Here is a 23,292-nt window from a genome sequence, read left to right as displayed (position 1 = left end):
ATGAATTTTTAAGAGAGCAAAACAAAGTTTCTGTGCCAGAAATAATTGCATTATAAAGTAATTTGTGCATTTGAAAAATTGGAATATCAACTGATATATATTTTCCAATTAATAAGCAACTATTCAGGCAATTTCTTTAAGAGGTTTGCATTATTTTTGTTGCAGTGCCTTTTGCTGCTTGATGGCTTGCCCTTTTTGCATTTTCCAGGGGCCCTTGGGCTTTTGTTTTGAGCTGAATTTTCAGCGACTGTCATGTTGGAATCTCCTCTTTTAGCCACTAGCCATACACGGTGCCTTTTGGGTTGTTGTCCTAGAGAGTCCCAGGACTCCTGGTCATTTCAATAATCTCTTCATTTGGCCGGGGCCACAATGATTTTTTTCATGTTAACATTTTATTTGGCTCGCTTCCGCTACGTTGCTCATACGCCCCATTGTGCAGAGAGGAGACGCCTTTAGTTTTGTTTTGTTGTTGTTTTGCCCACCCACAACAATGGAAATGTGAAAATGTGGAAATGTTGAAGGAAGATCCACATTCACTTGTATTGTATTTTGTTTCTATTTTTTCGGCAACAATTAAAACGATTTAAATGCAAAACAGTCAGCGCCATAGAGAGAGAAAGAGAGAGCCAAAAAACCGAAGCGGAGACAAGCCGAATGGGCCAAGTGGGTCATCCTGGCCGGCACACTGTATTAGCCCAATTTGCGGATCGCCCCAATTGGCCTCGATATTGAAAAGGAATGGCCAAGAGCACACAAAAGTCAACTGGCTAATGCAATTAAGTCTGCATAGAGCTTGAAATGGGGATATATTGTTATCAAAACTAAGCTTAAGTTATACAAACTAAGTATTTAAGATATTCATATAATATTACCCAATTAAAGGTATATAATTGTTACTTAAGTAATTAACAAAGCTTGGCTTATGACTTTAATAACCCTAAATGCAAATGTATATTCTCTGTAAAAACAACTACATATGTACATTGCATAAAACGCTAGTTGTCTTAGTAAATTATTTTGTGTGCTAACATGCAGATTAAAACTGTGAATAAAATATATCAGTCTTAGTCGGAAAGAAGCACTTTAAATTCCAATGTCAGCAGTTTAAGCAAGCTTTGGCTTAATTACTTTTCTCTCAGCTTTTTCGTCTTTGCCAAATGGACAATAAGCATCAATTTAGTTTCCATTTTCATGAAGGGCTACGCAAATACTCACAGAGAGAGAGAGAGATAGAGAGAGAGAGAGGGAGAGATAAAGACAGAGATAGAGGGAGAGAGAAGGCATCGCAGTGTTTTGGGGCTCTAATTTAACATTTAATCAGTTCGTTTAATTTCCATGTACAAATCGGTATTTGTTGTTACTTGTTTGGTCACAGTTCGAGGATCCCATTTGGCCCTTGACTTCCACCCCCAAAAGTCCACCCACCACACTCTCCTTTACTATTTCCCAGCGATTTTCACCGCACTTTTTTCCTTTCAGCCTTGTTTTAGCGAATGGCTTTTGTTTGATTCTGCTGGCATTACCATCGTTATTGTTGTCGCATTTAATTAAAAGCACCGATTCGAATGGAGATTTCAGAGTGCAGAGAATGGAGAAATGGAGATTGGAGAGTAGAGATTGTGGAGTGTGGAGAGGGAGAGAGAAAGGGAGAGCGAGAGAGAGTGGAGAGCTGGGAACTGAGAACTCTGAACAATAGCAACAAGCTGGCCAAAAATGAATAAATAGAGGCGCGTTTGCTATTTTGGGTAGCCACAGGGAAACGAACAGCTACAGGACACTGAAAGAAATTAACTATTAGTTAGTTAGGAAACAAATCTTTAACCCCCCGCAAGTGTACATATTTCTCTGCCCTATCTTAGTGTTTGTATCATCTGTAAAAACCTCTCATTGCTTGCAATTTTAAATATAATTAGGATAACATTTGATAACCAGCATAACCTAGGAATTTAAGGTGGTAAAGAGGCTATTTTTGTCTTAATTTTAACACTTAAATTTAAATATAGTTTTAAGTTTAATTCGCAGTGCAACAATAATAACAAACAATGGCAACAACAATGCCATTTGCACTCCCACTGGAGCCATTCATGTCACAAACACACTCAACAGCCACATGAGCGCACAATCAACCGGACACACACACAAACACACCATCACACCAATACACCAACACATAGATACATTTCGTAATCGCTCAAAATTGTTTGGCAAACATTAAAAACAACAAAAAAAAAGAAAGAAAATCAGCTGCATATGCTCAAAAGCAAATCCCCAAAGTTTTTCCCAAAAATGCCAAAAGAAATTATATAAAATTTAAGCTTAAACTGGGCGTGGTCAGTCTTAGATGCTTGCATTAATTTGTAATTTATAAAGTACTTAAATTATTTTATATATTTAAGTGAAGAATAATATTTTAATAATAAGATTCACCCATGAAAATACCTTTTAAAACGAAAACTCCTTAGGCTACCTAGTGAGACTTAAGAAGGCGCTGAAAAGTATGCTATAAATTTTGCACACTCTTGGTGGCTTAAGCATTACTTTCAAACACCTTTTAAAAGGGATTTAAAGACCCAAATTAATATTATATTGTGCTCATTTCATTAAAAATTAATCAAGCAATCAAAATTTAATACAAAAATTTATGTTTTTATTAGATTTAAATGATTATCTTAGTCTTGAAGTGACCTTAAACTTAGTCAACCTTTTAAACAGATCTTTTTGCTCTTGTCTTGATTTAAAGTCTTTAAAACTAAAACACACCCCCCTCACATTTATTTTAAAGCAAAACTGTCAGCAAAACCGATTTCTTATTTCGGATCCCGGCCTTCATTTCTCGGCTTAACCCACATACCACCTCACGGGTTCGGTTTTGCCTCGATTCGAAAAGGGTCCTTGTGCATATTTGTCTAACCTAAGGAGCCAAACATTAACTTTCGTCCTAATGCTAATCTTACCTTGGCACAAAAAGTATTTCGCCTGCTGCTACTGTTGTGGTGTGCACACACACACACACGCACGCACACAGACAGAGGCGTGCACGCACACACACACACACACACACACGGGCACACGCACACTGACGTTGCCCCTTGCAGAGACGGGGGAATTTTCCGTTTCCTTATTTTGGTTTCCTTGTTTTAGTTTTAATTTGCATTGGTTGTTTTTTTTTTATACAAATATATTTTTTGTTTCTCGGTTCACAAGCACATTTCTTTCTTTTCCGAATTTATGAACAATTTTTTATGTTTTGCGGTTTCCTTTATTTTTCGGGAATTTTTTATTTGATTATTTTATTTTTGATTGGAACAATAAAAAAATAGGAAAAAAATATGATAAGGTTGCTTCTTCTGTGTTGCTCACTAAAAACTCAAACAGGAAACGGAAATGAAATTAGAACAGGAAATGAAAAGTGAGTAATAAAAGAAATTAAGATAATAATTTAAGAGCTTAATTAGTTGATGAAACTTTGTCCTAATCACAATCATTTTAATCTCAAAGAGATTGAAGTGGATTAAATATGGGACTGCCTTCCCTCTGCTCATATTTTCTAATTTATTAATTATTAAAATCACACCCTTTTTTTTATTTTTTGTGACTGACAATCAACAAGTTGTGAATTAGCTTGTCCCTTCATTTCGCTTTTCAATTTATTATTACGAAACATTGCCAGTCAATAGATTTCCCACTAATTCCCCCGTTGGCATCCTCGCAAATAAATTCGCTCTCTTTTTTTTTTAGAATTTTTCGGCGCGACCTCCACAATGGCCGTGTAACAATTTCGGTTTTCCTTGTCCATTTTCTCAGCCCCAGACCACACTTCCCCCCCCCACTGTCCCCCTGTCTATCTGTGTGTGTCCCATTCTAGTCTAGATTTCTTCTCTTATTTTATTTTGTTTCCCTTCGTGGCTTTTCTTGTGCCAAGAAAACGCGCCAAGAAAATGCATCCCCAGCTGCAAATGTGGCGCGCACTTTTTTTTTAGTTTGCTTTTGCGATACGAATTTTCAGTTAGCTGCGTTAAGCATGATGTTGTTAGGTAATTTTCTAGCCTTAAAAAGCGTCTCTCACATGCACAGCACACACAAAAAAAAAATAAAATAAAACGCTTTTACAAGCCCCGCAACGAAACTTATGTAAGCCTTGTTTTGTGCGCGTTTCGTACGCGTTTCGGGCGCGACAAAGTTGCAACTAAAAAAAAAAATCACAAAAAATCAAAATAAAAGAAATGGTTAAACCAGCAACTTGTTTGCCAAGCTGTTTTTTTTTTTTGTTTTGTTGTGGTTCAGTGGCTTCATTTGGTGACCCAAAAAAAATAATGAATAATAATTGATAAAATAAAATTAAAGTTAATTAAATAAATAGTGAGTAAAGGAGCCTAAAGGACACAGACACAACGCACTAAAACACACACACGCTCACGTTTTTAGCGACAGACGAACATGGATTTGGGGGTAGGAGGGGGCGACGGCGGCGGCGGCGGCGGCGGTGCAACAACAACAACAATATAACAACAACAAAATAAAGGGCACGAGACCCCCAAACAACAACAACACGACGACGACGACAAGACAAAAAAAAAAACCAACGAACAACCGACGACGACGACGACGACAACTGGCGGCGGCGGCTTTAGCGCGTTTTTTCTTAGCTTCTTTCAGAATTTCTTTACTCTTTTTTCCTTTTTCTTATTTTGGTTGTGTGTTGGGAACAAGGAGCAACTCTCTCGTGGCGAAACGCGTGCCGTCAGCGCTGAGTCCTGTTTCATACTGATTTCGGGCAACCAAACGTCCTGCCAAGGATGCTGCTGGCATTGGCATTGCTGTTAATGCTGCTGCTGCTGCTGCTGCTGTTAAGCCACTGTTAACTGCTGCTGCTGCGGCACAAGAATTTCCCCGCTGTTAAAATATCCCTGGCATGCGCATCGCTCGGATTTTGCTTTTCCTTTTTTTTTTGAATTTCAAAAAGGGCTGCGAAATGCGAATGCAGTCTCAATGCCAGACGGCCAACGTTGCGTATGAGTGATCAGCTCAAGAAGCGATTTGATTTAATTACATTTTTTTTAGGCCAATTTTATGTTGATGTTTAGTGGGGCTTTTAGTTCATTTTTGAGGGGAATTTATAGTTTATATAGGAATAGGATGAGAGGAAACTTTGCGATTTATCAGCAAGTTTTGATTTTGTCTTTGATTTTTGGTTGAGACTTTTAAAGAACGCTATGGGTGGGTAATTATTTTTTATGTAATTTTATATTAAAACAAACAAATTATAGATGTATACATTTTTTTAATATTTATACATTAAATACTTGAACATTTTTTACTATTTTTTAATTAAATACTTGTCAGTTTCAATTAAAATTATTTAATACATAAAGAGAAAGGTCTAGAAAATGAGTTCCTTTGAAACTCGAACATCTTTTCCCTTCTTTTTTTTCAAAAAACCTTAAACCTTATAAAATATAACCCCTCATAAGCTCCTTACTTTTTTTTAAATAATAACTGCTTAAGTATTAACTAAGATACCATTTCCGTAAGGTTTCGAAAATGGGTTTCTTTGAAACTCTAACGTCTTCCCCTAGCATTTTCTTAAAAGAAACCTAAAATCTTATAAAATATAAAACACCTAACAAGCTCCTTGATTTCTTAAAATAATAACTCCTTAAGTATTCACAAGGATATTATCACATAAATCCCACTAAACACTCCCGAAACCTTTGCCATTCAAGGACTCTCAAAATTGAACTAACAAGAGGTATATGTACATGTGATGAGTCCAATAGACAGCCATTAATGGTAACCGCAGTTAGCCACAGTTACGCCAGTTGGGAGCAAAATCAATTTATTTATGAAATTTTGAAGCAGTGTGCATAGAGTCGGCAGTCCTTGTGTCCTTCGTCCTTCGTCCTTCATGGCACACGTGCGTGGCATTAATGCAAATGAGCTGCATGGGATGCCGGGGTAGAATGAATGCTGCGGATGCGGAATGCTCGACTTGATGCCAAATTGAATTATGTTGGATGCCAGAAAGGTTAATGAAAGAGAGAGCGCGCCATTCTTGCACCCGGAACCCGGACACACATCCACGGATTTGAATTCAGGATTCAAGCTGAATTGTGATGAAGCACCAACATTGCACGGGCAAAGTGCTGCCGTGGGGCCACTGAGATGACCACACATAGTTGTGGCCAAGCACTGCAAGAAAAATTGTGGTTTTATATGCACTTTTAAAATATATATAAAAATTGAGTTAATTTATTTAATTTTAAATCTGAATTTTGCTATGCAGTGAAGGAGATATTTCCGGTGATATAACATAAAGAATATATTCTTGATCCTACCGTCTGTTAATTTATCCGCAAACTATCCCCTCAGTTTTGAAGCTATTTGAATTAGTCTTTGTTTATATATTCGCCCTCTCAGCGGATCGGATCCAAAAACTATATCCTATAGCTGCCAAGGAACTGATCGTCGTTATAGAGGAAATGCAAAAACTTTACATTTAATATGTATAGGTAAATGTTATAAAAGTAGGCATGCATTACTTTGTTGTTTCATAAACAATAATATGTATAATATTCTCTATTATATTATATTGTATTAATTATTAATGATCGAATTGCAATGGTAAACTAACTTTGGCGTGTGGAAGTTAGTTTCGGTTCATATAATATTATAATATAATTTTATTATTATAATAATTATAAATATTAACGTGTAATAATAATATTATTATTAATATAATAATATATATTATTGATATAAAAAAAGTTATTAATATTATTAATATTAATAATAATATATATATTATAACATTATAACATTCCAATAGCAGCGGTTAGCTTCCTCTCGCTCTCTCTTTCTGTAGGCCTCTGTAAGCCTCTGTAATCCTCTGCCTCTCGCTCTCTTTCTTACTCACAATAACATTAAGTATGCCTGCCTCCCTCTGTTGCACTGCTGTAGAGGTGGCGCTTACGCTCTATCTCTCTCTGTTGCAGCTACAGAGGTAGCTCTTTCCCTCTCACTCTCTTTCTCTGTTATCTCTGATCGGGAAGTATAAATAGAGGCACTTCGATCGCCGCGAGCTCAGTCTGTCCTAGGGGTACCTAGTGTTAACATCGATAGTGATAGTGATTGTGATTACTCTTCAAGCGCAAAAAGATGACGTGGCCAATGGAATATATCCGGATCGCCAAAGAAGAAGAACACTTCGATGAGTTAATTAACCGGGAAGAAATAAAAACATGAAGAATGATGACGTGTCCTCTGCTGGGGTAAGTCTTTACTTTGACAATTATTTATTTATCATTTATATATTTATCTAAAGCTAACATATAGTTATGAACTAAGAGCTAATTTATGTTTAAGAGCTATAGCTACTTAGGCCTTGCATTTATATCATATATCATATATCATATATATATATATATATATATATATATATATATATATATATATATATATATATATAGATAATATAGGCAAGATCAGATGTGCAGGCTATGCCTTTATTTTCCAATTAATGAAATTTCCCTTATTGCCATGAACCCCATTTCTTAATTTTAAGTTTTAGTGAAACAGCAATTTGTATTAGGGATTTATAGAAACGTTTTCTCAAACTAAACAGCATTACTTCATTATAATTAAGATACTGATATAGATATTTTACCCAACTTTTGCTGCATTATTTTACACTTACAGGATATTATAATTTCAATCAGAAGCTTGTAACAATGTGAAGGAGTCAATTTCCACCCTATAAATATATATATATATATATATATATATATATATATATATATCATATATATTCTTGATCAGCACAAAAATCTGAAACGATCTAGTTATGTTTGATGAAAAAATATTAAAAATTTTTTTTTTTTAATTTGATAAGGGGTTACATCGTTAAAATTGTCAAAATTTTACAAATATTTTATTTTATTGAAGTTTTAAAACTTTTCATGTAGATTTATTAACCCTTTTAAAACAAACATAGAAAATCTATCCGATTTGGAATTAATGCATTTTTGGTTAGTTATGATAATTGAAAAACGTTAATTTACCCTCAAAAAAATTAGCATATATTGAAACTCTAGAATATTTTGTTCATTTATTTTATATATATTTTATATGAACAAAAAGTTTGAGAGTTTCAATATAACTAGTTCAATATTTATTAAATTAACTTTTAAACGGACAAATAATCTACCTGAATTATCTCTCTAATTAAGGAGAAATTTGCTGAATTTTCCCTAGAATTTCTCTCAGTGCATATGCGAATGCGCTGGGTTACTGGTGGTCAGCTTGCATGCAAATTGATGCTTTTTGTGTTGGGCTTTGCATTATCTTGGTCTGGGTCTCGTTTCGGTTTTCGGTCTGAGGCTTGTTTCAGGATTCCTTCTCTTCCTGATGGGATGGGTTTTGCTTTGGTTTCGTTTCGCCAGGACTCAGGGAGAGAGAGAGTGAGAAATGCTATTAAAAACGTTACAGTGTAATGGGCAGTAATATTGGCAAAAGATTCGTGGCAGCGGACAACTGAATTTTTTAAGGCTAACAGGGATTTCTTTGGACTGAAAAGGGATCAATTTAGTTTTTTTGTATATATCAGGGAACTCAGTAATATTACAATTATATATATAATATAATATAATAATATATTATTTACTTATTATGTTATAAGTCAAACTTACACTTACTTTAGTGGCAATCAATAAATATAAACCCCTTTTAAAGGCATTTTTATGACCTTAACAATGGTTAAGACCTCGTTTATACTTTCTACAATAATTCTTTTAACTTTCAATTAACCAAAATTCGTTATTATAATTAAAGTCAGCCAATTTGAAGTCTGTTTCAATCGATTCTATACCAATTCACTTGGCAACGGCCGCTCATAATCCAACTTAACCTACCCCAAAACCCATCTGGCTTATTTGGACTTACCCAACCGTATTATCCCGCATCAATTTAACCCACTTAATAAGTCGGCTTTTCAATCTTTTCCCTTTTTGATGGCGCCAAACCGCACAAAAAAAAAAGGAAAATCGCGCAGAATAATAAAAACCAAGTGAAGTCAGAAAGGAGGAAAATTCATTAAAATACGCGTGCAAATGTAGCACATACTTGGGCACTTATTTCAATGAACCTGGAGCACATCATTGAGCCATTAAGCATACAAAGTGAAGCAAATCGTTACAGGACCAGGGACCTGGGACCGGGGATCCAGGACCTTTCACGTGTCCCTTTTCCCCTTGTCAGATGGGGAGGCCTAAGCCCAAGCTCAATCCTTCTTCCGAAGCCCCGAAAGTTGACAACATGCAAACCCGGGCAGCCAAGCATTTTCCGCCTCAATTAATTAAAATGTTTTGTTTCAATGGCTGGACTGGAAGCGGGGAAAGGGGGTTAGGAAAAGCCGCCTGCCCTTCGTCCTTTTTTCTGACACATCCGCCGCACCGTCAGCCTAGTGTAAAATGCTGATTGATATTTCCCGGTTAATAACTTAGGGGCCAAAGGGTTTCGCAAGGTTTTCAAGGTCACGCAATAAAAATTAAGTTCATCCATCATTCATAGCGAATACCGGGCGAAATGAGGCAAGGATCAGGATGAGATGAAGGTAAAAGAAGGTATCCTTTGCAAAACACAAACGAAAGAAACTAAGCAAAAGTGTCTTAAAATGTCTTCAAATTTACCCTTACAACTCCCAGAGATGCTAAAGATATTTCAAATCTTGATTTCTAGCAAATAATTAAGTTTGCAAGGGTAACTTAAAGGGAAACCCCAAAGAAACCTAACTTTAAATTAAATTAAACAAGCAAAGCTAGCCATTACATGTTGAAAAATGATTAGAAAACTCTATAAAACCTTTTGTTTTTGCAACTATTTAGCTGTTCTTATGATCCTTTGGTATTTTTCCATACCCTTAGTAAGGGTATAAAAAGCCAAGCTGACAGGCAAAAGAAGGATAACGACAACAAACGACGACTCAATTAGCGAGTCGAGCGCTGTATTTACATAACATTTGAAGCAAGTTTATTTAATTTAATTGTTGTCGACTTTCCGCTGAACGTCGCTCATTGTCCTGCCTCTTTTTTGTCCTTCCCCAAACTCCAACTCCGTCGAACATTTCTCCATTTTCTGCCAGCTGTTATTGTTTTTTTGAAAACAATATGGCCTCGTGGTGGTGCCTCGTTAGACAAACCGCAGACAGGCCGAACAAAAGGACGAAGGCAACGAGGACGATGGCAACGATGGCAACGAGCCTCGCTGGCAGGACGCGCTCATAAGTAATAATTTTCGGTGGCAATGAACAAAGGACTCCCGGCCATTGTTCTGCCTGTTCCTCCTGGGTAAACTCCAACCAAAGCCACTCGAACCCCTGATCTCTAATGGCTGCCCAATCATTCGTCTCCCTAAGGCTTCAACCATGTACACAGGGTCAGAGGTAAAATCTTGATCTAAAATATATATATTCTTTAATAATATATATATTTTGTTTGATGATCTAATTTTTGTGTGTGTGTTTGTGTGAGCTTTAGGCGGCACTTTTGACCCGCCCAAGTGAAGCAGCAACTAAGTTTTAATTTCTCAATGGTTCTTTATCTCAATTTGGCACATTTTTCGGTCCAGAGAGAGCTCGTGGCTGTCGCAGCTGTCTGCCAACTGCAGGACTCGAGTTCAGTTCAGCTCCTGTCAGGCTCAGCCTCAGCTTCGGCTTCCTCAGATCCTGTCTCAGTCCGGCACACACACACATATACACTGGGGGAAAAAAAGGGGAAAAGAAACCCAAAAACCGAAGGTATGTGTGTGCATTATTCCCGAAAAAGAAAACTAGGTTGAATGGTGTCAAAAGGTTTTGTTTTTAGCTGAATTTCATAATCAATAATTTAGCATTTTATTTGAGCGAGTGCATTTGTATTAAAAGAAACTTGAAGGAAATTATTATGGTATAGAAAGAATTTTTCTTAGGAAAAATGTCAGCCTTCTACTTGCTTTTTTAATAATTTAGATAAAGAATAATGTGACCTTAAACCGTTTTAAGGCCTTATTAAATTGGTAACTTCCATTGAAGTCCAACAATACTGAACCTGCAAAGGAATATGTCTGTGAGTAAAGAGTATGTTATATAAATAAACAAAAATATATATTTCATACTTGAAATATTAGTACATATTTTGGAGTATTGTATAAAAATTTTAAATTAAATTTTTAATTAACACTTGAAAGAAACTATTATGGTATAGAACGAATTTTTCCTAGGAAAACTTTTAGTCTTCTACTTTCCTTTTTAATAATTTAAATAAAGAATAATGTGACCTTAAACCATTTTAAGGCCTTATTAAATTGGTAACTTCTATTGAAGTCCAAAAATACTGAAACTGCAAAGGAATATGCCTGCGAGTAAAGAGTATATTATATAAATAAACAAAAATATATATTTCACACTTGAAATATTAGTACATATTTTGGATATATATATAAAATTTAAATTACAGTTTTAATTAAAACTCACTGCATTTAATTACAGTGTAGAGCCCCCAGCAAGGCAGTCAAACATTCGCGGGTCCTGCCACCCACACACTCTCTCTCTCTCACTCTCTCTCTGTTTCCGTAATGACCTTTGTTTTGATTTTATTATATACTTTTATTCTTTTTTTTCACATTTTTTGAAGTGGTCGTTGGGCAGGGAAATGCTGAGGCCTTTTCTCTTTCGTTTTCGTTTTTTTTTTTTGGTATTTTGTTATTGCAGAAAATTGCGTGCGGTGCCTGAACGCAACTTTCAAGGATGCCACTTACATAGCCCCGTTGCCACACCCCGCTTCTTGCACTGTCAGTTAGCTAACGATGTTGCCCCCACGCTTAACGTGTGTTCCACTTGCCACGCCCCTCCCCCCCCCAAACGCCTAGGCCACGCCCCTGTCCCTGTCCCCTGCCCCCGGTACCGCCCTTATCCTAGACCTGACTAAAGATCAACATTCGAGTGCTACAAAACTTTTGTCATTTACGCGCCGAAAAATTTGGTCGTCGGTGCTTTCCTCACTGCCCTTGGAAAATCCATGTCCCTGCCCCACAGCTGCCCCTTTTTCGCACCAACAGATGACCTCGCCTTCCGCCCACTGCCTCCCCCCCTCCCCGTCCCCCGCATCCACGTTTCACTCAGTTCCGTTTCGTTTCGTTCCCATAATTGAATTTTTGCTGCCGCCGAGACGAGTTGAAACTAGACACAAAAAAAAAAAGGATGTGGATAAGGACAACGAGAAGGACCGCTAGATGATAAAGACAAAAGATAAAATACCTTGGAGAAGAGATAAATCGATAAATAATCGAAAATAAAAGTATTTGTAGGTTATCGATATATTAGTAAACATATTAACTAATTATTAAAGTCTGGAATTTTATAAGAAGCTTTGAAATGAGTAATGAATACAATTCCAAATCTGATTCTTAAAAAAATGGTTAATTAACTCAAAAGATATTAAAGTAGTTAGATGTATATCATATTTACTTTATACATTCTTCATCTAAGAGTTTTTTATTGATTTTTGATATTGTATTAAAAATGTTCCTCAAACACAAAGTTATAAAGTAACTTGTGAAAATATTCCTCAAGCTCTTCTAAACTTTATTAAAACCTTTACTTACTTTTACTTCTTTTAAACTTTCTTTTGTAGTGTTTTCTGATTTCATTTGATTTTTGAACAATAAAGTAAACACAAAGTCTATGTGACATACCTTTTATATAGCAAATTACAGGGTATGACATAAGTGCCAAATAGACTCACACTCTATCTTCTCGAAAAAAAAAAAATAAAGAAGTAGAAACCAGGGGGAGAATAAAAAAAAATTGTGTAAAATTAAATGAAAAATAAACAATGAACGTGGCGCAGTTGAATTGAATTGAAGAGTTGTGCTCTCTGCTCTTGGCAAGCTTTTGAACGGAACCAGGAGAAGGAGCAGGAACAAGAGCAGGAGCAGGACCAGGAGCAGGACCAAGACCAGGACGAGGACCAGGACCAAAGAGACAGAGGCATCACTGATGCAGGGGGCGATGATATTTGGGCAGTGGTAGTGCCTCAGTTTTTGGCCTGGCATGTCCCGGATTCGTTTTGTATTCGCTTTTTCCTTTTTTTTAAACATGCTAGAGTTAAAAATGCTGACATGGTCATGGATGCCATGATGCACTGCACAAAAATTAATAAAACATATATTACAACAACATTTAAATAAAGTCTGGTATTTATTAAGCTAGATTTATACTTGAAATATCTATAAAATGATAAATTAAAGTCCTTGCTAATTTACTTGTTAATTGCAAAATCTTTCCCTTGTTTTTTTTGAGATTCCTTTGAATTACTTGGAACTCAAACACACACACACACACTCACTCGCTTTAACAACACCACTTCCCGCCATCTCTCACTTACTGTGTGCCATTTCCGTTTCCGCTTTCCACTTTCCACTTGCTGGGTATTTAGTTTTGTCGCTTCAAGCCTCTTGCTCTCTCTCTCCCTCTCTGCCCCAAAAGCTCATGTAATTGTTGTACTTCGCGTGTACTTTCTGTTGTCGCTGTGATTTTGATACTTTCCCCCCTCCTCTACATATACTCCTTCCTGGGTAGAGAGCTCCATGTGTTGGACAAGGCAGCGATGAGTCCTCTCGCCAGCAACCTAATTGAGTTTCCAGTTTTAAGCTTGCCTCTCGTGTGTGTGTGTGCACACCCCTGACCCCCGAGTTTAGGGGGTTCCCCCTGGAAAATTTTGAACCGTTGGTCTTTGGATTCATTAAAAGAAAAGCAGATGTGGGCGGGGTGTTGGTAAAAATTTAACAGAAATAATGATCCCGCTGGCATGTGAAACGGAAGCCATTGGCTCCCGTCTTCCCAGAATAATCTTCCGGACCGTAAACGAGGCCTGAGAAGCACAGTGGCCTAAAAAAGAAATAAAAACCAACTAAATTAAGCAATTTTATAGCAAATAAAGCAACAATTATTAACTCAAAATAGTATATATATGATTTAGTATAGGTATTTTAAGAATAATAATATTTTTCATTACTCAGAATCAATTATAAAATAGCTTAGTGCTTTACAGAAATATCTAATACATTAACTTTAATTAGTATATGTATGATTTAGTCGAGGTATTTTAGGAATAATAATATTTTATATTACCCAGAATCAATTATAAAACAGCTTAATGCTTTACAGAAATATGTAAGACATTTCTAACATTTATAAATATATATAGTAAATATTTTCCTGTATCCTTTTCCACACTGTTCCCGATTTTCATTGCTATCATTAATACCCTTACACACACACTATATAATCATAAAGTTCGTACATCGTTAAGCGATTAGGAAAATCACAATATTTTCCACTCCCCTTGAAAACAATCAAAGCATATTTCTGTTTATCAGTTTTTTTTTTGGGACCCATAAAAAAGTTGAAAATGCTGTTTAGCTTGTTGCGGCTTCTTGCTAATTAAAAGCCGGCAAATCGACAAGCATAAAAGTTGCTAATGAAAAGCTAATGGCTCAAGGAAAAGCGGTTAAGATCTTGGCTAGCAGCGCTCGGGTGGAAAATGACTGTGGAGCAGTGGAGCGGGAAACGGAAATTGAGGGTGGGAGTTGGAAAAATTGATGACTAAAATTGCTTGGCATCTGTCGTTTGCATTTGTTTACCGCCCCTGTCCCCCCTTATTTGGCACTTGAAAGTGAAAGATATCGAAGAGGCACATCATTATTTCGTCTCTGTGCTTAAACTTTTTGCATTTCTCTCAGGGCAGAGCGCAGGGTTTTCCCCGAATTTCCCTCTTTGCCAGCATCAAAGGTGAATTGTTTTCCAGACGCTGATCAATGACAAGCGAGAACAATGTAGGACCAAGATTAAAAGGTGCTAAAACACATTTACCGACGACTTAGTACCCTGGAAAAACAGTAGACACTAAAAGGGATTAGGGTAGGAAGGTATATCGAGGGGAAAAGGGTGATATTATGTCTAGGAAATATTATAGGGCTTAATATTGAAAATATTATAAAACTGGATTTATCTATATTTTAAATAAAGAGAATAGGGTATTTAACGTTGAATTATTAATATTATCGATGAAATAGTCAAATTATTTATAATCTATATTGGATATAGTTATATTATTATCTTTTCTAAATTATAGTGTAAAATCAGTAAGAAGATGTTCTATGTTAATAATATTCAAATATTAAGGAACAATTATTTATGACTTCTTAATATATTTCTATAAATTTAATTCCTTTATTATATATATATCCTGCAAAGATATTATAATTTCAGGCAGAATAAAATAACAATGTGAAGGAATCATTTCCGACCCTATAAATCATATAAATTCTTGATCAGCACAAAAAACCGAATCGATTTAGTCATGTTTGATGGAAAATAATTTTATTTTTAATTTTTTGAAAATTTTATAAAGGGTAACATCGTTAAAATTGTCAAGAATTGATACAAAATTTTAATTTTTTATCTGGTATGCAGATTTGTTAACCAATTAAAAACTAACACAGAACAGATTTCCGATTAAAAATTAATTGGTTTTTGACAGAGTTTTGATAGATTTTAACTGCAAAAATATAGTAATTTCTGTGTTCTTTACTTAGCTTTCTTTTTTATTTAAATGCTTTTATTTCCCATTGGAATTTCATGTCAAACAATAAACCCCTGGGATCTCAGAACTACTGGATATTGTCTCGGAAAAGGTAACTGAAGTGAAACCAAAAACAAAACAAGAAAAGCACAAAAACTTTGCCAGAATAATTTGTGCAAAATTGTTGTCTGTCGACTCTATCTATGTGGTTGAAGCGATAAAAATCCTGGGCCATATAAATAAAGACGAACTCACAATCAAAGGACAATCGGGACAGGAGCAGAAGCAGGAGCAAAGGACACGCTCATCGATTGAAAGTTGAGTCAAAAGTCAGCCTGGCGGCAAATCGAAGTGAAAGTTTGTCCCCTGGGGCAATAATGGTTGCTATTGAGTGATGGTTAAAACAAACATGCAAACTGCCATTAAAATTGACAAAAAATTACACACACACACACACAAAGTCTTGGGGATGTGTTTTTCCAAAGCATCAATAGACTTGACAACAAAGTTTACCTTCGCTTAATCAAAGCTAAAAGTCAAAAAGTCTCGACTTGGAGATATCCAGTAATCAAAATTATAACAAGTACTTATGCTCGCGCAATTCTTTCTCAAAAAATTAGTCAGAATGGGAAAAATTGGGTGAACAACAACCTGTTGAATCTGTCATCGATTCCCCTTTGTGATGACAGCAGTCATCGTCCCTGAGCATCGTCCTGCCAAATAATTGGCGCCCAACGCACGACAGGAAATTGCGAAAGGAAACTGAAGACCGGCAGTCAACTTTTTCCTTGTCGAGACAGATTTTTTTTACGATCTGAACATGAAGTTAACGCAAAAGGTTTGACATATATATACCATGCAATTGAAAGGCGTACAGTGGAACGTATTGAGTTATTTAGCTAGAAAATGAATAGCAAAGTTGAGAGAGTTCAGTGAGACCCATTGTGCCAGGGTGTAAAAGCCCCAACGGAGATAAAGGAAATTGCATTGGGTTGAAAAAGATGTCGAAAAGTTCGAAAAACAACTTGAAAAATAAAAAGAGGACATCGATGAGACAGTTGTGTACCTTTTACCTTTGTTTCTAAGTTACCTGCTAAAAGAAAATATAATAAATTATAAATTAACTATAAAATAAATACAAATTAGAGAGTAAAGCTATTAAATCACCTGAATATACCTAGCATTCATTCATTTTTAAAATCAAACAAGAATAAATAAGGGTTACCTTCTTTAACAGACGGAAGTTGCTCTTTTTGCTTGATTTTTTCCCTTGACTCTTGCCATTTTCCACAATGTTTTCCACGGATTTGCCAGCTGCCTTTTGTGAAAAGCTCTTGTTGTATTTGCTGTTTTCCACATTGTTGTAGCTGCTCCACATGACATTGCTCAGTTAGCTTGTTGTTAACCCACCTTTTGCCCCACCATTTCCACCCACGCTTTTCACTTCCATTTCCCTCTTTTTTCTTTTTTTTTTTTTGGCTGATTTTTTGAACTGGGTGTGAATTCGTTTGACTCGATTTTGTATACATTTTGAAGGCATTAAAATGTATTTGGAATAAACTCAGAAAAACCTGGATGTTTGCAGATATGCCTTAAGGGGGATTATTAGTAATGATTAGGGATGCTTAAAGATATTTAAATAATAGTTTTGATTTATTTTTGACAAGAAAATTAAAATAAAAATCAATATATTAATGGTGCAATAATTATTTCTGTGATAAATAGATATTCAGTTTGATGTAACCGAATAATATAATTATATATAAGATACGTACACGCTTTTTTAGATAATATACAAATTTGATCAAATAGTGTGATATTTTTCAACTATATATATAATAAACAATATTTTACATTATTTTTGATATTATTATATTATATTACTTTGCATTATTTTTGATATTGTTATATTATAGGCATTATATTATATATATATAATATTATATTAGCACTATATTATGTAGGATGTCTAATATCAGAGTTTTCCTCTCAATGTACATTTCTACTTCCTACTTCAAACAGATCAATTTAGTTTTTCCAATTAAGTTTAGTAAAAAAAATCCTTTAAAAAATCCTTCCCAATATCCTTTTAAACTCATTCTCAATCCAAAAGAAAATGTTACTAAGCTAGTATTTATTACTAAATACTCTGTAAGGGTATCCCCAGATTCGTTCCCCAAAGAAACAGCCTCTGTTTTTCATACTTTCAAGGGGTTTTTTTCCATGTTGGTTTCTTTGATTGCAGTTTTTCGCTGGGTTTTCCCTTGGATCTGTGTGTGTGTTGAGTGGCACTTGACAAAGTTATGGCACAGCCGCAGGTGCAGCCAAAATGTTAGCAAAATGCCACGAAATGCTGATGATGGCAACGACGACGATGACAGTGGCTCTGAATTCGGGAATTGGGGAAATGGGAAAAGTGGTTGAAGGACTTTTTACCTTACCACTTGGCCTGCAATTGATCCTTTTTCGATCGGTTCTGGTATTTAAAGGAGTCCAAGGAAATGAAATATGTGAAAAGAGAGCTAATAACTAGATAGAATTTCTTACTCTTGAAGGTTTTAGAAGTATATAAATATATATATATATTTACAACAACTCTTTACATCTGCAAATATAATATTTCCCCCTTTCGACTCCTTTTTGTTTTGTACTCTCTTCCATTTGATTTACAGCATTTTTTCTCCTTCTCTCAACTGACCGCTGCTAACTTCTCTTTGACCAGAATTGCATAATTTATGTGAATATTATATATAAAAAAGGCCAACAAATTGTACTGCCCAGAGCCTCCTTTAAATTCCCTCTATTAACCAATTCCCCTTTTCAGCGACCTTTCCTTTTGCTTCCATGATGAAAGGAAGAAAAACCAGTGGGACTCCTTTCGTGAATGTGAAACGATAAATAAATAAATCAAAGGCATTTAATTTCATTTTTGAAGGCAACAGAGGCGAACCACACGCAGCTGAACTTTGACCTCGTCTCCCAAACCGGCTTTCTCCCCTTTTTTTATTTTCCAGCCAACGTTAAAAAATGCGTCACACGTGGCGTATGCGTAATCTGGTCTAAGCTAAGATAATACATTAAAAGAAACAAGGGGTAAAGTAAAAGAAAATAAATACAAATATATTTAATATATATTAAATAATAAAAGATAAGTACTATTTGGATAGATTTTTAAACAATTTAATTTGAATTAGGTAGGGAAGAACCAGACGCATAGTTTTAAAGTTATTTTTAGTTTACTTAAAATGGAGATTAAGATTTGTACTCTCTCTATATATTTCTCTCCGTGTTGATGTGAAAAAGAGGAAATCAGCAACAAAAACTAAGCCCAAAGGTAGGCCAGTCCTGTGGCAGAGTGCACAAAAGGAGTATAGGGTTCGACGAGCAGGAGGCTAAGGACGAAAAACCTGATGAGCAACTTCACTTTGACGCCTTTGTCAATTTGTTCACCTTCAGTCGGCAATTGAAGGGCGAATCCTGAAAGTTGAAGGTAGGAAAATAGCAGAGATTGGGACAGATTTCGGAAGGAAGGAGGAGTTTTGTAGTGCCACGCCCTTGTGGCTCCTGGTTTCCCCTTCTGGTTTTCCCCCCACTGATTTTTCCTTTTTCCGCTGAACTAACAACAGAGGCCGACCGTCCCTGTTGACTTTTCTATCATTTGCCAATTTATTTTAATGTATTTGAATTTTGTTTCTATGCTTTGAAGCTGTGTGTATTTAATTAATATTTAATTTAATTGTTTAAAGTTAGCAATGCAGAGGTAAATAGGTAATAGTGTAATTAAAGGTAACTTTATTAAAACATTATCTTTGAAAGATTAACATTGAATATAGGAAGACTTTAGTATTAAGTAAATGTTAGTTGTAAACAAAAAATTAAGTTAACTTTGGTAAGAATGTCAAATATATATGATTTTATGGGTTAGAAATGATTTCTTCAGAGTTTCAAGCTTTTGAATAACATTATAATACCCTTGCAAGAGTATTAAAAGAATAAAAGAAGAAGGAAAACAAACTAGCTTCCTTAACCGATTCCTATGAATATAAATAATAAAACACTCAATGCTTATTCCTTTTAGAAATCTTTGAATTTGTATTTTGGCAGATCTTTATATATATAATTGAAATCGTCCTGAAAGGGTTTCCAGTAGATTCTTCCCAGTCTTCTTGGTTCTTCAGAAAGGCTTCCTCATCTCTAGCTAGTTGCTGTCGTTGATCAAGAGTTTGAAGTGCCATCAAAGACACGGATCCCTGTTCCATGGACTACTGCAAGGACCACATAGTTGGGATTCGCTTTCAGTGTCAGATGTTCCAGGACATCTTATGCTTCACGGAGGGCTTTATTTGCGGGCGGCTATCCCGGCGACTTTAGCTGAAATCCATTGATTTCGGCCAGTAGAGCTTCTATCTGATTTCTCAGGCTGTCGATAGTTAGCCGCACTTGACGGACTTTCTTTGTGGCAGAAGGACCTTCGACAAGTTCAGAAAAATATCGACAACCTGAAAAACCAGCGAGAAGCTGGACTGGCCGGAATCAATGAAATGCAGCTGAAAGTTGCCGAGGACAGCCACTTCCAAGCAAAAACGTAGATCTTCGACATTGAATCTGGAATAATTTTGATTATTATTTTAATTAGTTTTCAAAAGTTATGATAATTAAATAGGTAAAAACACACCAGAAAACTTGTATACAAAATTTAGAAAATATAAAAAGGCTTGAAACAATAATTTAGAAAGTAGTTCTAAAGGTCTTGCTGCTTCGACGAGTGGAATTATACTGAATATACTTGGGAATTGTGTTACAGAGGTAAATTTTTTGGCTTGACAAAAGGGGACCAAGGCCTACTTGATTTAAAGAATTCAAATTTTTAGGTTTACGAATAAATTCTGAATATAATAGTGTTGGATAACATATGTATAATATATAAATAAATAATAGAGGAAGCTTGTAAGACGTTGAAGTTTTTAATGAAGTGGATCCATTAAGTAAAAACTTGATTACTAGTGTTAAATTAAATTATATTGCTTTACAAGGCTTTAAAAAAAAATTATATTATTAATATGATACCTGAAAAGTCTCAAGAAAAACAAAGTTGAATCTACAAATTTGCTAGTAAATAGAAAGAATAGAAAGTATATAATAAAGGAAGTTCTATGTATATAAATATACTTTTGGAGGAAGATTTTACCATACCAACTTTATTTATCTAAACTTACATTTACATTTAATTTAACATTTTGGTATTTTGTAATGTTTCAGATTCTCTCAACCATTTAATTTTCAACTTGATGGTTTAGAAATAGGAGGCTTTCATTTCTAACCAATTTAAAGAACAAGTAAGCGCATTTCATTTTACATTTTCACAAAATTTCGAACAAAGTTTAGATCAAAGTAAGCTCTGAATTTCACTTTATACAAAATTCATTCCGGACAAATATTCCCATAAGGCCATACATAAAATCCATTTGACTCCGTAAAATTTTGGAAAAATTGTAGGACTGCAAAAAAAAAAAAAGGCCGAAAAGAAAGCCCACAAATGGAAAATCGCAGAGAGGAAGAACTGCAGCGAACTGCGGAGGACGGGATAACCTTGATGGAACGTAACGAGGGGTTGAACACACAATTGAAGGTATACAAATCGAAGGCAGATGATCAGGAGCAGGAATTGCTGCACCTGAGAAAGTTATTGAGTTCCGTGATTGATGAGAATGACGCACGGCTAAAGGTCTACGAGAAAATGGACATAATGTTTCAGGAGCTAGAGCATGCAAACAACAGGTTGCATGCGGAAAAATGCCAAGCCAAAGACCGGATTAAGAAGTTGAACACAAATGTGGAGAGTTTGGAGGCACGCTGCATGGAACTGACACAAAAGCTGAGCCTTGCCCGACAGTCCCTCAATAAGATCGATCGCTATAGACAGGAACAGCATACCAATACTCCTGTACCGCGAGATCAGAACCTAGATTTTCCAGAAATTCAATCCGTAGTCCTTGCCAGGCACGAGAACGTTGTCCTTTGCCACAACAACCTGGCCCTGAGTCTGGCCGAAGAGAATTTCCTGAAGAGTGAGGACAGCGATGATCTGATCAAGTTACTGGGTGAAATGGAGATCATAATGCGGGATTATCTCATCGAACGTCGACGTCGCTCTGAATTGGAGGATCACCTGAGGGCCGTCATACAGGAGAACAGGTGCCTGCAGGGTCGCCTGGCTGAAACCACTTCGAAGCCGGCAATGATGTCCATCCAAGAAGAGTTCTCCCTTCTGGATGAAGTGCGTCAGGGTCAGATGTGCAGTCGCTGCTTGGGTATACTCGAGGAATGCAAACCTAATCTCGATGAGGTGGTTTCCATTCCTACCAAAGAGGAGCAAGAGGAAAGCATCCTGATCAGCGAAATCATTGAAGATGCTTCCCTGAAGACCAAGGACAATCTCCCCATGAATAACTTGGAAAACTCAATCTCGGATGCTGATGTTGTAGAGGAATATGAGACTCTATTGGTGGTGCAGCAGACTTCCAGTGCCTCAAGGATTATAGAAGATATCAACGAGACCATTGACTTGAATCCTTCTCCCATCGAACAGCGAATAGAGAAGGATACAAAGGATACTATGGCTCTGCTAGACATGGCGCCCTTTGCACTCAGGGAGGTGGAGACCTCCTCATCGGAAGCGGACAACAAATTCAGCCAGACTGATATATTTTACACATCTTCCAGTTCTGGAAATATCTCAGTGCCTCCGGTATTGATGGAATCTTCCAGGGAGGTCTCCCAGATCATGTCTTGCCAGTCTTTAGCCATAACCGAACGTGTGCCGCAGCTGGAATGCAAATCTGCCAAATCCCATTCCAGCTTTTTCAACACCACTCCAAAGCTGTTGGAGAAGAGTGCACTTGTGATGAGGCCCCTCAAGCGGGAAATCCCCGAAAACAACCCTATACCAATGGGTATGAAGAAGAAGAATCGTCGCAAGCATCATCACCACCAGAGTTCTGATAGTGGAACCGGAAATATTCCTCAGTTGCCACAACTCCAGATGGGACAGAGCAGTGTTTCGGGGCCAGTGATTAGAAACTTTGGATGGGACACCAGGCGCCGAGGAAATCCTACCCCATTGTCACCACCGCCGGCACCGATGCTCACCAATCTGATCAAGAATCCTCCTTCAACTTCCGGTGGGCAAAAGAAAACGGAAATATCCTATGCCGCCGTATTGCGTACCGATAACACACCGACTGATAGTGTTCCCTCAAAGTTACCCGGCATCATTCTTTCCAAGCGATTGCAGCAGACCAACAACAGGCTGAAACGCAATTAAAAATTTCATTTTCGACAAATTTGGTAATTATTTATACCCAAATTCGAATTATTTTTCACCGGCCACTTAAATTGAATTTGTAAGTTGAAAAGGTTAAAATTAAGAGTTTCAAATTTAAAGGAAATAAATTAAATTTGTTTTATTACTAGTAAAATGCATAAAGGCGAGTATATAATATATATTTCCTATTCTACCATTACTTTATAATGTCAATCCAACTTGCTGGGTATCCTTACATTTCCTCATTTCTTTCTATTTAATTTTTAATCAAGATCCTGTGGAAGTCAAGGGAAAGTGCGACAGCTTGTGGAGGAAAAAGTGTGGAAATGAAAGTGGCAGGTAATTCACATTAAC

The 23,292-nt window shown here is 36.2% G+C and overlaps 1 protein-coding gene and 2 long non-coding RNA genes across 3 annotated transcripts in view; 1 reads left to right on the top strand and 2 right to left on the bottom strand.

Annotated features, from left to right (window-relative positions):
* The window catches only part of nAChRalpha3 (nicotinic Acetylcholine Receptor alpha3), a 121,597-nt gene extending 116,831 nt beyond the window's left edge, over positions 1 to 4,766 (bottom strand). Inside the window, exon 1 of the mRNA XM_086839067.1 lies at positions 2,955 to 4,766. The gene's annotated coding sequence lies outside the window, so the exon portion shown is untranslated. The remainder of the gene's footprint in view (positions 1 to 2,954) is intronic.
* Positions 1 to 23,292, top strand: part of LOC110184543 (uncharacterized) — a 114,525-nt gene that overhangs the window by 90,365 nt on the left and 868 nt on the right. The window contains exon 3 of the long non-coding RNA XR_015273076.1: positions 23,211 to 23,277. This is a non-coding gene — a long non-coding RNA (uncharacterized LOC110184543). The remainder of the gene's footprint in view (positions 1 to 23,210; positions 23,278 to 23,292) is intronic.
* Positions 19,673 to 20,425, bottom strand: LOC110184548 (uncharacterized). Its single transcript, XR_002319709.2, has 2 exons — positions 20,290 to 20,425; positions 19,673 to 20,219 (listed from the first exon to the last, which is right to left on the bottom strand). It is a non-coding gene; the product is annotated as an uncharacterized LOC110184548 (long non-coding RNA).

This window comes from Drosophila serrata, unplaced genomic scaffold (genome assembly GCF_035046125.1).
Source record: "Drosophila serrata isolate PLE 108 unplaced genomic scaffold, ASM3504612v1 contig_362, whole genome shotgun sequence".
Taxonomy (NCBI): Eukaryota; Metazoa; Arthropoda; class Insecta; order Diptera; family Drosophilidae; genus Drosophila; species Drosophila serrata.
The sequence above is the reverse complement of the archived record's forward strand: the minus strand, read 5'-3'. Positions and strand labels throughout refer to the sequence as shown.